This window comes from Sturnira hondurensis, unplaced genomic scaffold (genome assembly GCF_014824575.4).
Source record: "Sturnira hondurensis isolate 20B ecotype Veracruz unplaced genomic scaffold, ASM1482457v3 Scaffold0006413, whole genome shotgun sequence".
In the NCBI taxonomy this organism is placed as follows: Eukaryota; Metazoa; Chordata; class Mammalia; order Chiroptera; family Phyllostomidae; genus Sturnira; species Sturnira hondurensis.
The window spans coordinates 32,523,921-32,535,356 of record NW_028079044.1 but is presented as its reverse complement, the minus strand read 5'-3'; positions in this window follow the sequence as shown (position 1 = coordinate 32,535,356).

Sequence of the window (11,436 nt, the reverse complement as noted above, 5' to 3'; positions counted from 1 at the left end):
TTCTAAATGTGTTGGGTTTGTTGGGATGTATGAATAATCATGCCCTTTATGTTATTAACTGGGACTGTCTGGAGCCAGACAGGTGTTGTGCTCACTTAAATGTTAATAAAACTTGCAAATATCTTTTACTCAAAAATTTTCAGAGATGGAAATTTATGATTTTTTTAATACTATGCGTTGAGCTACGTAAAGTTTGTACTTCATGTATATTTACATTCAGGCATAAGAGTTCAGGCATATTGGGTTAATATAACCCAATCTCATTCAATAAAACCAAGAGCCAAAGTGGATAAAACTGAAATTTGTTGTTAGGGATGTTATTGAATAATTTTTTTTGCACTGCATAATGCCCCCATTAGGAAGCTAATAGGAGAAAACTCTTCACAGTCCCAGACAGAAGAATAGAACATCTCTTATTATTTTAGGAATACTGCAAATCATGTTACTGTTCTGTTCTTCTCTTGGGATGTTAGGAAACTTGGAGTCAACTGTACATCTCTTGTTTTTGTCAAGTACTTGTTTTTGTGAGAGTGATGAGGTCATATCTTCTCCTTCCACTATTAAAATAAGTAACTAAATTCATACAAAGTAGATCATGCATGACTCAGTAATCCAATTCCATGTACCCAGTATCTAAAAAAGAAAAGAAAAAGTAAGCAAAAAACGATGAACTCATCCTGCAAGAAATCAGAAGCACACTTTAATTAGGGAAGATCATGTAACAGAAGAAATCATTTGTTCCCAAACTGTCTGTACTACTCTAACAAGAAACCCCAAATAACAAGCAATTTGTCCCAATATATAAGAACGTTTCCCTTTACACCTGGTTATCAATATGGGCTGTCAGGGCTACTACTTATATGGCTCGGTTAGCCAATTCTGTGTACCCGAGGCTTAAAAAAAAGCAAAGTAATCCAAAAAGGATGCACCTCTCCTGCAGGAGATGTACACAACTTCTAAAATGCATTCTGAACCACGTGATTTCACTCACATGTGGAATCTAATGAATAAACTGAACTAAAAAGTAAAACAGACAGACTCATAGATGGAGAGCAGACGACAGCTAGTAGGTGGAGGAGGTTAGGGGGTTGAAAGATTGACCAAAAAGGAGAAAGGACTCATGGACATGGACAATAGTGTGGTAATTGATGGGGGAGGGGGATATCGGGGACTAAATGGTAATGAAAAAATATAATAAAGATTTAAAAACAACAATAATAAAATAAAATCATTCTGAGTGCTAACCTCACTTCTCGCTTCATCTCACTTGTATTACCATCCTATTTCTCAAAACCAATTTGATTCCACCCCATTTAATCTTAATTTTATTTTACTATATTGCCCCAAGGGTTCTCCACAAGTGGGAAGAAACATTCATACTTCCATGTCAGTGGAGGGAGCCAAGCCTAGGCAGAAGAATAGGTGAATCATTTTCTAGTATAGAATAGAGATCACTAGGTGTGGGATCACAGTACGTATTTTAAACGGGATTTTTAGATTCTCTAAGACATAGTAAAAAATTAACTGCCAATGAATTGCAATTCTCAAGGATTTACATGGCCCAGATTCAGCCCACTCAGCTAGTTAAGCATTTTGGGAACTAATGAATTCTTCCCTTTCTAATGTCTGTGTTTCTAAAAATGCTGCTAGTATGAGATAGATTAATGGTGCTTATCAGACAGATTAAATTTCTGTGAAAAGAGTGATGGCAGTGAAATAAGGATCACAGAAGACAGAAGAGCCTCAGAAAAAGAAAAGCAAAATAATAGATTATCACCCAGGTCATCTTAATGAAATGAGTATTGAAAATGGAGAAAAGGCATATAAAAGAAGAACAGAGAAAGAGGAACAAGAGAATGAGAACCCCAAAGAGGGTAGAATACTTAAATTCTCATCTTCTTTTAGAAGTTAAAAGAAGAACTTGCAGAGTTGGGAAGCACCTATTCATTACTGTCCTGTGTCACCACACACCTTCCTTTCCTACCCCATTATGGGGCAGCTCTCCCAAGGTCAGCAGAATAAAATCACACGAGAACACCATTCACTGCTTTTTTCCTGTAATTTTTCATTCTGTTTCTTTTTTCCTAATTTTACCCAGAAAGATAAATCTTTTCTGTATCGTGTTATGAGGCTGCAGAATGTGGTTTGTCTAGGGAGAATTTTCTCAATAAATCAACATTTTAATAATATTCACTTCCCATTTCACCAAGGTTTCTCTTAGAAAGAAATGGCCTACAATAAGGTGTACTCTCCATAAAGTGAGGACTACAACTTATTGTAGGAGAATGTTAAGGGTGAACAGGTTTATCAAAAGAATTAATGTCTGCCCTTAGAAGGAGACTTAAATTGATCAAGCATAGAAACTTTGATAATGACAAAAACACAAATATAGCATTTCCATTTGTCAGGTGCTGTGCTCAGAACTTTACACATGTTACTTAATTAATTCCTTACAACCAATCCTATAAGAAAAGTACCATTACTCTCCCCAATTTAGCAATGAGGAAACTATGACATGCCCCATATTCCACAACCTGTAACTAGAATACCCAGAACTCAAATAAACATGTCTTAGATGAATAAAAAGGTAAATTAAAAATGAAAGAATGTTTAAATTAAGTCATTTTTTCATATATGTTTCTTGATATGTGTTTTGTTTCATGACATGCATATTGTTGAAGTAGCAGCATTTGAGTTTTATTAATGACTACAGATCCAGAAAAACACATTAAAAAATGTTATCTTTGTGTGTATGTGTGTGTGTGTGGTTACTATTGGAAGGTTTACACACTGGAGTTTTTGAGGTAATTTGTTGGGCTTTTCCCCCAAATCAATACATGTCTTTTATTGTTTCTTTAAAATATTACAAGTAACTCTGAGGAGTCATCCGGCATCTCGCTGTTTCTGTAGCTGGACAAGTTAGATGTAATTCGTCAGCTGGCTGAACTGTTCCTTTTCAGAAACACAGATACCATCCAAAATTGTTCTGATATTCCTGTTTTCAACTATTGTGGCTTGCTGAATCAAAGCAGCTGAGTTTTATTCAAGTTCAATGTCTTCCTTCAAGAATTAACTCATTTTTTCTGGGCTTGAGATACTAAAGAGGCAACGCCTGACCTCATTTGAACCTTGTGGATGTAGTTTTTGCCCAAGACATTTCTGATTTCAACAAGAGAACCATCCTCCTGAATAAAGACATTGGTATTATGTGGGCATTCGCAGACCTCGTCTTGTAACGGAAGCCCAGTGTAACACCCACCATCACGTCCTATACATGACTGCAGACAGCGAGAACTATAGACAGTTCCTTTCCATGCCCCTCACCATTTGCCAACCCAAAACCTCTTCTCTTTCTTTCCAAGGAGGATGAGTTCTACATTGACATGATTGAAGCCCCTCCATGGGGTGCCTTTGGGGCCCTTTATACAACTCTGTGTCCCTTCAGGGTTATGTCAACACATTCTGGAATGTTCACAGTCTGATTGCTGAGAAAGGTCTTCATCCTCACAGTAGATGTAGCAGAGAGCTGAGATAATTTGTTTCTGATAAAATTAACAATATGTTTCTAGGATTCTTCTAGTGAATTGGAACTAAAATTGGGCCTAGCAATCATATGACAACTTAGAAAAAATGGGGTTAAAGATTTAAGAATCTCCAGAAAGTAAACATAGATTGTGGAGTGAAAACAAATTATTTTATTTGGGTAAGTAATTGATAATTTTTGGAAAGAAAACTTTAGCTCTTTTTAAAAAAACTCTGTAATTCTTTTTTACTTACCTTTCTTAGGTCTTCCCAGAGCAAGAGCCTGAAAAGTATGGAGTGACTCTATGTAATGCTAGTGAGTTTGTGCCATCTGTGTATACGGAAGCTCCACCCGAGTTTACAGAACCATTTACAGAAGGAATCCAATAGTGTGTGGCACTGAGCTCACAAAGTTATTTGGCCTCTATAAGGCAGCACCATCCATGTGACAGGTATGTTTTTAACCAATAAAAGTGATGGATTTAATATTTTGAAAAGCAGAGAAATCAACTGGGCTCTTGTGTTTCTAATTAAGTGCTTTCTAAATTGGGGTGATGGGTATTTGAAAAATATGTGATGTATGTGTTTACTTACTACCCATTATCAATGTAGAATGGGATTGTACCCTTTTAGGGTAGAACAAATTGGCTATGATAGTATTCTATTAAGTTTCAATTTAATTACCATGGATTGTAAACTTGCTAGGGCAAATATCCAGGGATATTTAATCCACACATTGCTGGTAAACGTCATCTGTTTAGTTTTTTGCTGGTGCAGTTATTTTCATAGGATATAGGAACATGATCTATCCCCAATGGTTCCATCTTGTTAGATCTGACCCTTGCTTTAACCTTTCTAAATGATGACTTCAGATAGATTGTTTTCTTTTCAGCTTTGTGTCATCCATAAATTTGATGCGCTTACCTTGTCCAAGATATAGAAACATGTATAAAATAAGAAAGAGCTAAGGGCAGAACCTTATAGTTCTCTGGCAATAACAAGCAAAAGCCACAACCTGTTCAGAATTGATAAACCAAACAACTAATTTTTGACTGACCTAAAATACGGTGAATATTTTGAATGCCAGCTAGGAGATAAATAAATTTTACAAAGGACTGGGAAAATTGAAGGCATTGAGATATATGGTATTTAAATGGGATGACAGACTAGTATTTCAAAAGAAAATAAAACTTCAAAATTTAACATTAATACATTTAAGAGAAATTATTGCATCCTTTCTAGTACTTACATAACAAACTGCAGGTACTCAAAAAACATTAGTCGACTGAGTAAAAAATAATAAAATGAAAGCCACCCTCCTTGAAATCAGTTTATTAGTAAATGAAAATACACATTCTTTAAAATGTTCCTAGATGGGGTTTGTGTGTGTGTGTGTGTGTAACATTTTACTTGTGAAATACTCATTATTTCACTGTTACACACATAGTTCTTTAGTGGCTTTCTGCCTCCTACCTGATAACTTTGCCTGGGTTCTGAGTCCTACAGTTTCACTCCAACCTGCCTATCCAGTCTCCATGCCCACTAACTTGCTTCTTCCTTTATGGTTAGGACAGTTTCCTCACTGTCCCAAAACACACCACATACGTATTCTCATTGCTTCATTCAAGTTCTCTAGGATTAATGCTCTCCACTTTCCTACAATAACAAAAGCGCAAATATAGCAAATTCATCCAAATCCTGCCTATTCTTTGAGGCCCAGTGCAAACGCTCCCCTCTCCTTAGCAAGCCTTCTTCTCTGGCTCTAGTATTCACCTGTTTCTTAACCTCCTCGTTCCTTTATTTTCTCATTTTTAATGGGGAAATAATAACACCTACCTCACTAGATAGTATTATTAATAAAATAACTACTTAAAGTTTAAGGGGAGTACTTTATTTAGCAAAATGTTTAATGAATATTTGTGTTTTTTTACTATTTATTAACTGCATGACATTTATTTTCCTTGCCTTATTTCAGAAAAACAAAATTATCACAAAATTTGTGTTCTTCTCACAGTGTTTTCAAGTTGGACAACCTTTAGTAATTTTGGTTCTTTTATTATTTTTTAATTATATTTTATTGACTTTGATATTACAGTTGTCCTAATTATTCCACCTTTACCCCCTCCACCCAGCACTCCCCACTTCCTCAGGCAATCCCCACACCATTGTTCATGTCCCTGGGTCATAAATATAAGCTCTTTGGCTTTTCCATTTTCTATACTGTACTTTAAATCCCCATGGCTATTCTGTAACTACCTATTTGTGTTTCTTAATCCCTTTATCTTTTCACCTATTCCTCTAATCTCCCATCTGGCTGCTATTAAACTGTTCTCCAAATTGTTGTTTGAGATAGAACAGTAAAGAGGCAATTGCAACTAGAAGTAATGAGTGCACTGATAAAGTTGAGTACAGGGTGCTATGAAACCACAGAAGAGGCATCTAACGAAACCTTAGACATCAGGATAGGTTTCTGGAGGGAGAGATTCCTAAGCTGAAACCTGAAGGACGAGTAAAACAACTACAGTACTCAACTCTGTAAATCTCCACATTTACAAGTCTAATGGTCAACTATACATGTTGCAACATTCTTTCATTAAGTTTCTAAGGACTGGTTTTTATGAAATTGGGCTTTGTGAACCCATTCCTGACCCACAGAACTGCACACACACATTTCCTTCCCCAAGAAATCCCCACAGACACACCCATCCAACACTCTTGGGTAAATTTAAATATAAGAGAATTGCTTTCACCACGGAATTACGAGTTCACAATGTGACTAAAATACAAAAATAAAATGCTACCTATCAAATAGGTATTTTTATGTTGAAACTGAAATTTCTCTGAGGGCTAAAACCCAACCTCATCAAATGACTGGAGGTCACAGTCTCCTCTTGGATCATTTTATTTTTACCAGGGCCTCAGTTGCAGTCGTTAATCTCTAGGCTTCTCAGTGCCCACAGGCACTTCTGCGAGAGTGTGTCCTCCACTATATGCTCAGCTACCCAGGTTATTCTGGAATCTGCTCATTATCATCTAATGAGGGAAAAAGAGACAAACTACATTCCCGTATCTTTGGCATATGCCATCTTAATTTTTTTCTTTTCTTTCTCATCATGGTGTTATATATACTATTGTTTTGTGTATCTCAATGTGTCTCCAACCCTGCCTGCTTCCTCCCCTTGGGTGAATGGATTGTAAGGTAGTTGAGGGTAGGGCTCATGAAGGGCTGCTATATCGAACCCCGAAGGCTGGATATGCCTACTCCCCGTGGGCACCGTCCTCGTCGGGTACCTTGTGACTGTTTCCCTGCAGCTGAGCAAGTGGCAGCCCTGGGGGTCCTGTGTTAGAGTTCTTTTGTGTGGTGATCCCTACTACGTCTAGGGTAGCCAATCAACCAATATTGGTTGTTTAATTGTTTATTGATTGTTCCAAGAGATGAGCTCACGTTTTGTGTTTTTACAACCAATGAACATTTAAAATTTTCCATGAGTGATCTCTAGTATTAGAATATTTCTTTTCTAACAATCAATAATCCATTTTAAATGATCAGAATAAATGTCAGCCCAGTATTAAAACATTTAAACAAGTCTGTTTAAACCTAGGGATAAGTATCCCTAAGTATCCCTAGATACTTATGTCAATATAAAGCTTCTATTGTTAATCAATAAATGTATTTGTATCTGTTTCAATAACATATCTGTTAGGTTAAATGTGATTTGGTTATTAAGAGCACAACTTCACCAGATTTTTATTTTTATTCATACCATCTCACAAAATATTCTTTGGGTATTTATAAAACAGTGACTGAGGAAAAACCCTCATTGAATATATATTTCATTTTTAAATAAACAATTTAACCAGTGTGTCTAGGACTAACACCAAAATGGATAATTCTGGAAATAACAGCTACACTATAAAATGTACTACTGCTTGGTAATTTCGTACTTTTGGCTGATTTCAAAAATACAGTATTCTCTCCAAAACTGACTAAAAAAAGGTTTCTCTCAAAGTTTCAAAGAGGAAGCAGAATGCAATAATTGCATAAAATTTAGAAAATATTTTAAATAAGTGACATCAGTTAGGGCTCACACATTTTATATTATACAAGATGCTTGCTATAAATCATTATAGCATTTGCTTATAATGACCCTACACTTGGAAGCAATTGAAATGCGCAAGTGCTTTTAGGTTGACTTTTGAACTCATCTGATTTGTGGCAGACATAGGAGTAAATGATAGGATAACTAATTTGCGCACGGTTTCTTCACAAGTTAGTGAATATGGTAAGGTAAATAGTTGGCTATGTCAGGCAACTTTGTGTGCATTAAGCACTTTAAACTCTTTGTTCAAATCTGAGGGCCTGTCATAGATACTTGAGGAATGTTTTCAGCTTCTTAGTCTTTGAGACTGGTGTCCCAAGCTAGGGGATCTTTGATTGTCCATCTTGCTATAAAACTTGGCTCTTGTGTGTGTCCCCTGACTATTTTCAGGGCCGTGGCCTGATCTTGACTGTGCTTTCTACACGTAGATTTTAAGTTTCCTGTATTGATCAAGAGATCAATTTACTTTTCCTAGGGCTCCTGCACCCAGATTGACTGCCCAGTGTACACCTGTATGCATACACATGTAACCTTGTTTACATGTTTGTCATTGCTGTCATGAATAGTAGAGAAAAGACTATAACAAGAAGCATCATTCGCTTCTTTTTTTTGAGAGTACACAACATCATTTGCTTCTTATATGTACTTCCCATAAGATACTTCCTTACTTTCTTTACATGTCATAATCCATGAACAGAAAGTATGCTTGCCCAATTAAAACGTATATAAGGAATATACACAGCAAACGAATGAGACAGAGAGACCTCATAGTTATTTAAGGTTACACTTATACCATCCCTGGCCCAGTATCTAAGTTGGTTAGAGAGACATCCTGATACCTCAAGATGTCAGGCTCGATCCCTGTTCAGGACACATACAAGAAGTAATTAATGAATGCATAAATAAATGGAACAACAAATGGATGTTTTTCTCTCTTCCTCTCTCTCTCTCCCCCTTCCTCTTTCTCTAAAATCAATTTTTAAAAAGGTTACACTTACGAAAGGGTGGAGCCAAAATTTACAAGGGGAACTTCATACCCTTTTTCCAAAGACTGTTTCTCAAAGTCTTTACTCAGAGCAGAATCTCCTCGGGCACTTGTTCAACTTGCAGTCTCCCTGCCTCGTGGAAACCTGAGGACAGGTCCCAGAAACACTGCCCTAGTATGCCCAGAAAGTTTAAGAAATAATAGACCTTAAATGGTCAAGAAACACTAGAATAAAGGCTCTGAACACCCAAATGACTTTTCCACTTGAAGCACAGTATTTTGGAAAGTATCAGGCACCTGAAAATACGGTTTTATAGTGACAAATGTCTTTTCAGGGATGATTATGGCTTTATGCAGAGTCAGTCCCAATAAATCTTTTCTACAAAGCTCAAGTCTCAGTCCAGCCTGGAGGTAAATCATTTTCCCTGGCACCACAGTTCCAAAGAGAAAGCCAGTGAGGACAATATGAATGCTGCTTTCCTGGCACTCGCTATCTAAAGAATAGTTGCATTGGCAAAGCTTTTCCCTCATGACCTGTTTTTAAATAAGGAATAAAAATTACAGACATTCATATAGGTAGGAGATTTATAAAGACTGGAAATGAAGAAATAAACCAGTTTAATACATCCAAAGGAAAATAAGCATCCTACGCATTAAATGAACAGGTGCTTTTTTTGGGGGGGGATGAATAAAGTGAAGGTACACTAAATTAACATTCAATGGGACACAAAAAGAAAAGAATGTTAATTTAAAAAGAGGATCTTTATTAACCTGCTAGTTAGCAATCATTTAGTTTATTGTTAAGAATTTCACCTTAAACCTGGTTTGAAAAATAGGCATACTATTTTTTAAGAGGCACACTGTTTCCAGAATCTCAATATGTTAAGTTTCAGGAATAAATTCACCATTGAGGAAAGACTGCTTCTGCAAAGGCATTCAATTTAAAAAAAAGGAAAAGAAGAAGCAGCGAGTGTGAAAACAGCTGGTGGCAAAGAAAGGCTTCAGAACAGGAAGTAGTGGCTGAGCAGCTGAGCGGCTACTGTCAACCAGAAATGAAGGGAGGGAAGGTGGTCCACTGACGACAGAAAAGAAGGAAAAGGGCTGACTTCCGATGGCACTGAGCTGAGGCAGAGGGGACAGTTTATTTGCTGGGTGGATTCAGCCCATCTGAAAAAAAGTCTTGAAACATGCATAATCATATCAGGTCTTGTGTGAGTCGGGCACATGAACCTAAGTGGTAACGATTTCCTGATTAATGCTAACTGGAGCCAGAGGATGAATGAGCTCATCTAGAGGTTTCTCTAATTCTCTGATTAGGGATACATAGGAATGAGTGAAAATATAATTATTTTTTTTTCATTTTTAACATATAATCTTTTAAAAATGCAAATCGGGACCCTGTTACTCCCAACTGAAAACTGGGAGCGTGAGAGTAGAGGAATTCTTTCTTGGCACATCAGGAAGGTTCTCCGGCTGGGCTTCTCCAGTCAGAGTCAGAATGGTGGGCAACAAGCTACCAAGGGCAGAAAGCAACGGGTAATTTTGATTGCAGGTTTTATTCATGAAAGAGGTGATAACAAGGATAAAAACACTCCAAGAGCCCGGATGCCTGCCTGTTCATAGCAGTTCGGCCACATGGGCACAGAGGCAGCAAACGAGTCAAAGATGAAAACACGAGTCAAGCTTGTCAGCCTCCACTCATTCACCTGGCCACCTTGACTATTGGTTATTAGCCCAGCTCCTCTGTATGTCCCTTGTATTTCTCAACATATTTCTGTTGACTGGATACTGCTTATCAGAGATATGCTGGGGAAATAGGGAAAGGGCAACTCCCATGGCTTATATTTTAAAAATATGAAAACTTTCTAAAGTAAGATTCTATTTAAAGAATCCATTTTTAATTCTACCACCACCAGGACAAAACAGTGAGGCTTGACTTCCCCATAAGAACCTGTTGGCCCTTTTGTTACTTCATTTCACCTGCAATACCACTGGTGATGCTCCTTTTAACAAAAATGTCTCTGGAGAAGATGCCAGAGAGGTGGGGCACCATGGGATCTTCCCTCCGATCCAATGATGCGGGGACGATGGTCTCTGGCCCTGCTCGCACACGTTGAAACTTACACAGGAGTACAACATCCCAAACAGGAAACCACACTTGTCAGATGACCAGCCACTAATGTTTAATCCAGATTTGCTCTTGGCACCACAAGATTCCTCTTCTGGTCTTGTTTTGTGTGCAGGACGGCCCAGAAGGGCCTGGTCTTTTCTACGAAAATTCCTCAGATGGCATTTTCTTCAAGCCTGATTGGTAACTGACTAACCTTCTTTCATTCAAGCAATTGTTCACCACTAAGAAGATTCCTGCTGAAACTATGTGCCCACATGAATATTTTAATATTTAGACTCAGTTCCTGTTCACTAGGTTTACCATCTTAAAAAATTATATTTAAAAAGGTTTATGAATGCAAACAAAACTGACAAAAAGTCTGTAATCAATTGAACTCATCTTTTAGAATGACCCATACATTCATATTTTTTTTAATTTACCGATTCACCTGATTTTCGAATTAGTATATATCACTGGCATATTTCCCGGCTTACTCAGCAATGTTTTAAGCATTTATTTTGATGACTATCCATTCTGACAACAATTCAGTAGAGTTGCCCCCCAGGCAAATTGCTCCATACTCCTACCTCAGCCCTGCCCTGTTCAGGGTTTTCCCCATTTCGGTTCATGTCAATTCACCTCTCAGGATGTTTAAAATAAAAACATCAGTTATTTTGACTCCTGGTTTTCTTTCAAATGCAGCATCCAATTTATCTACA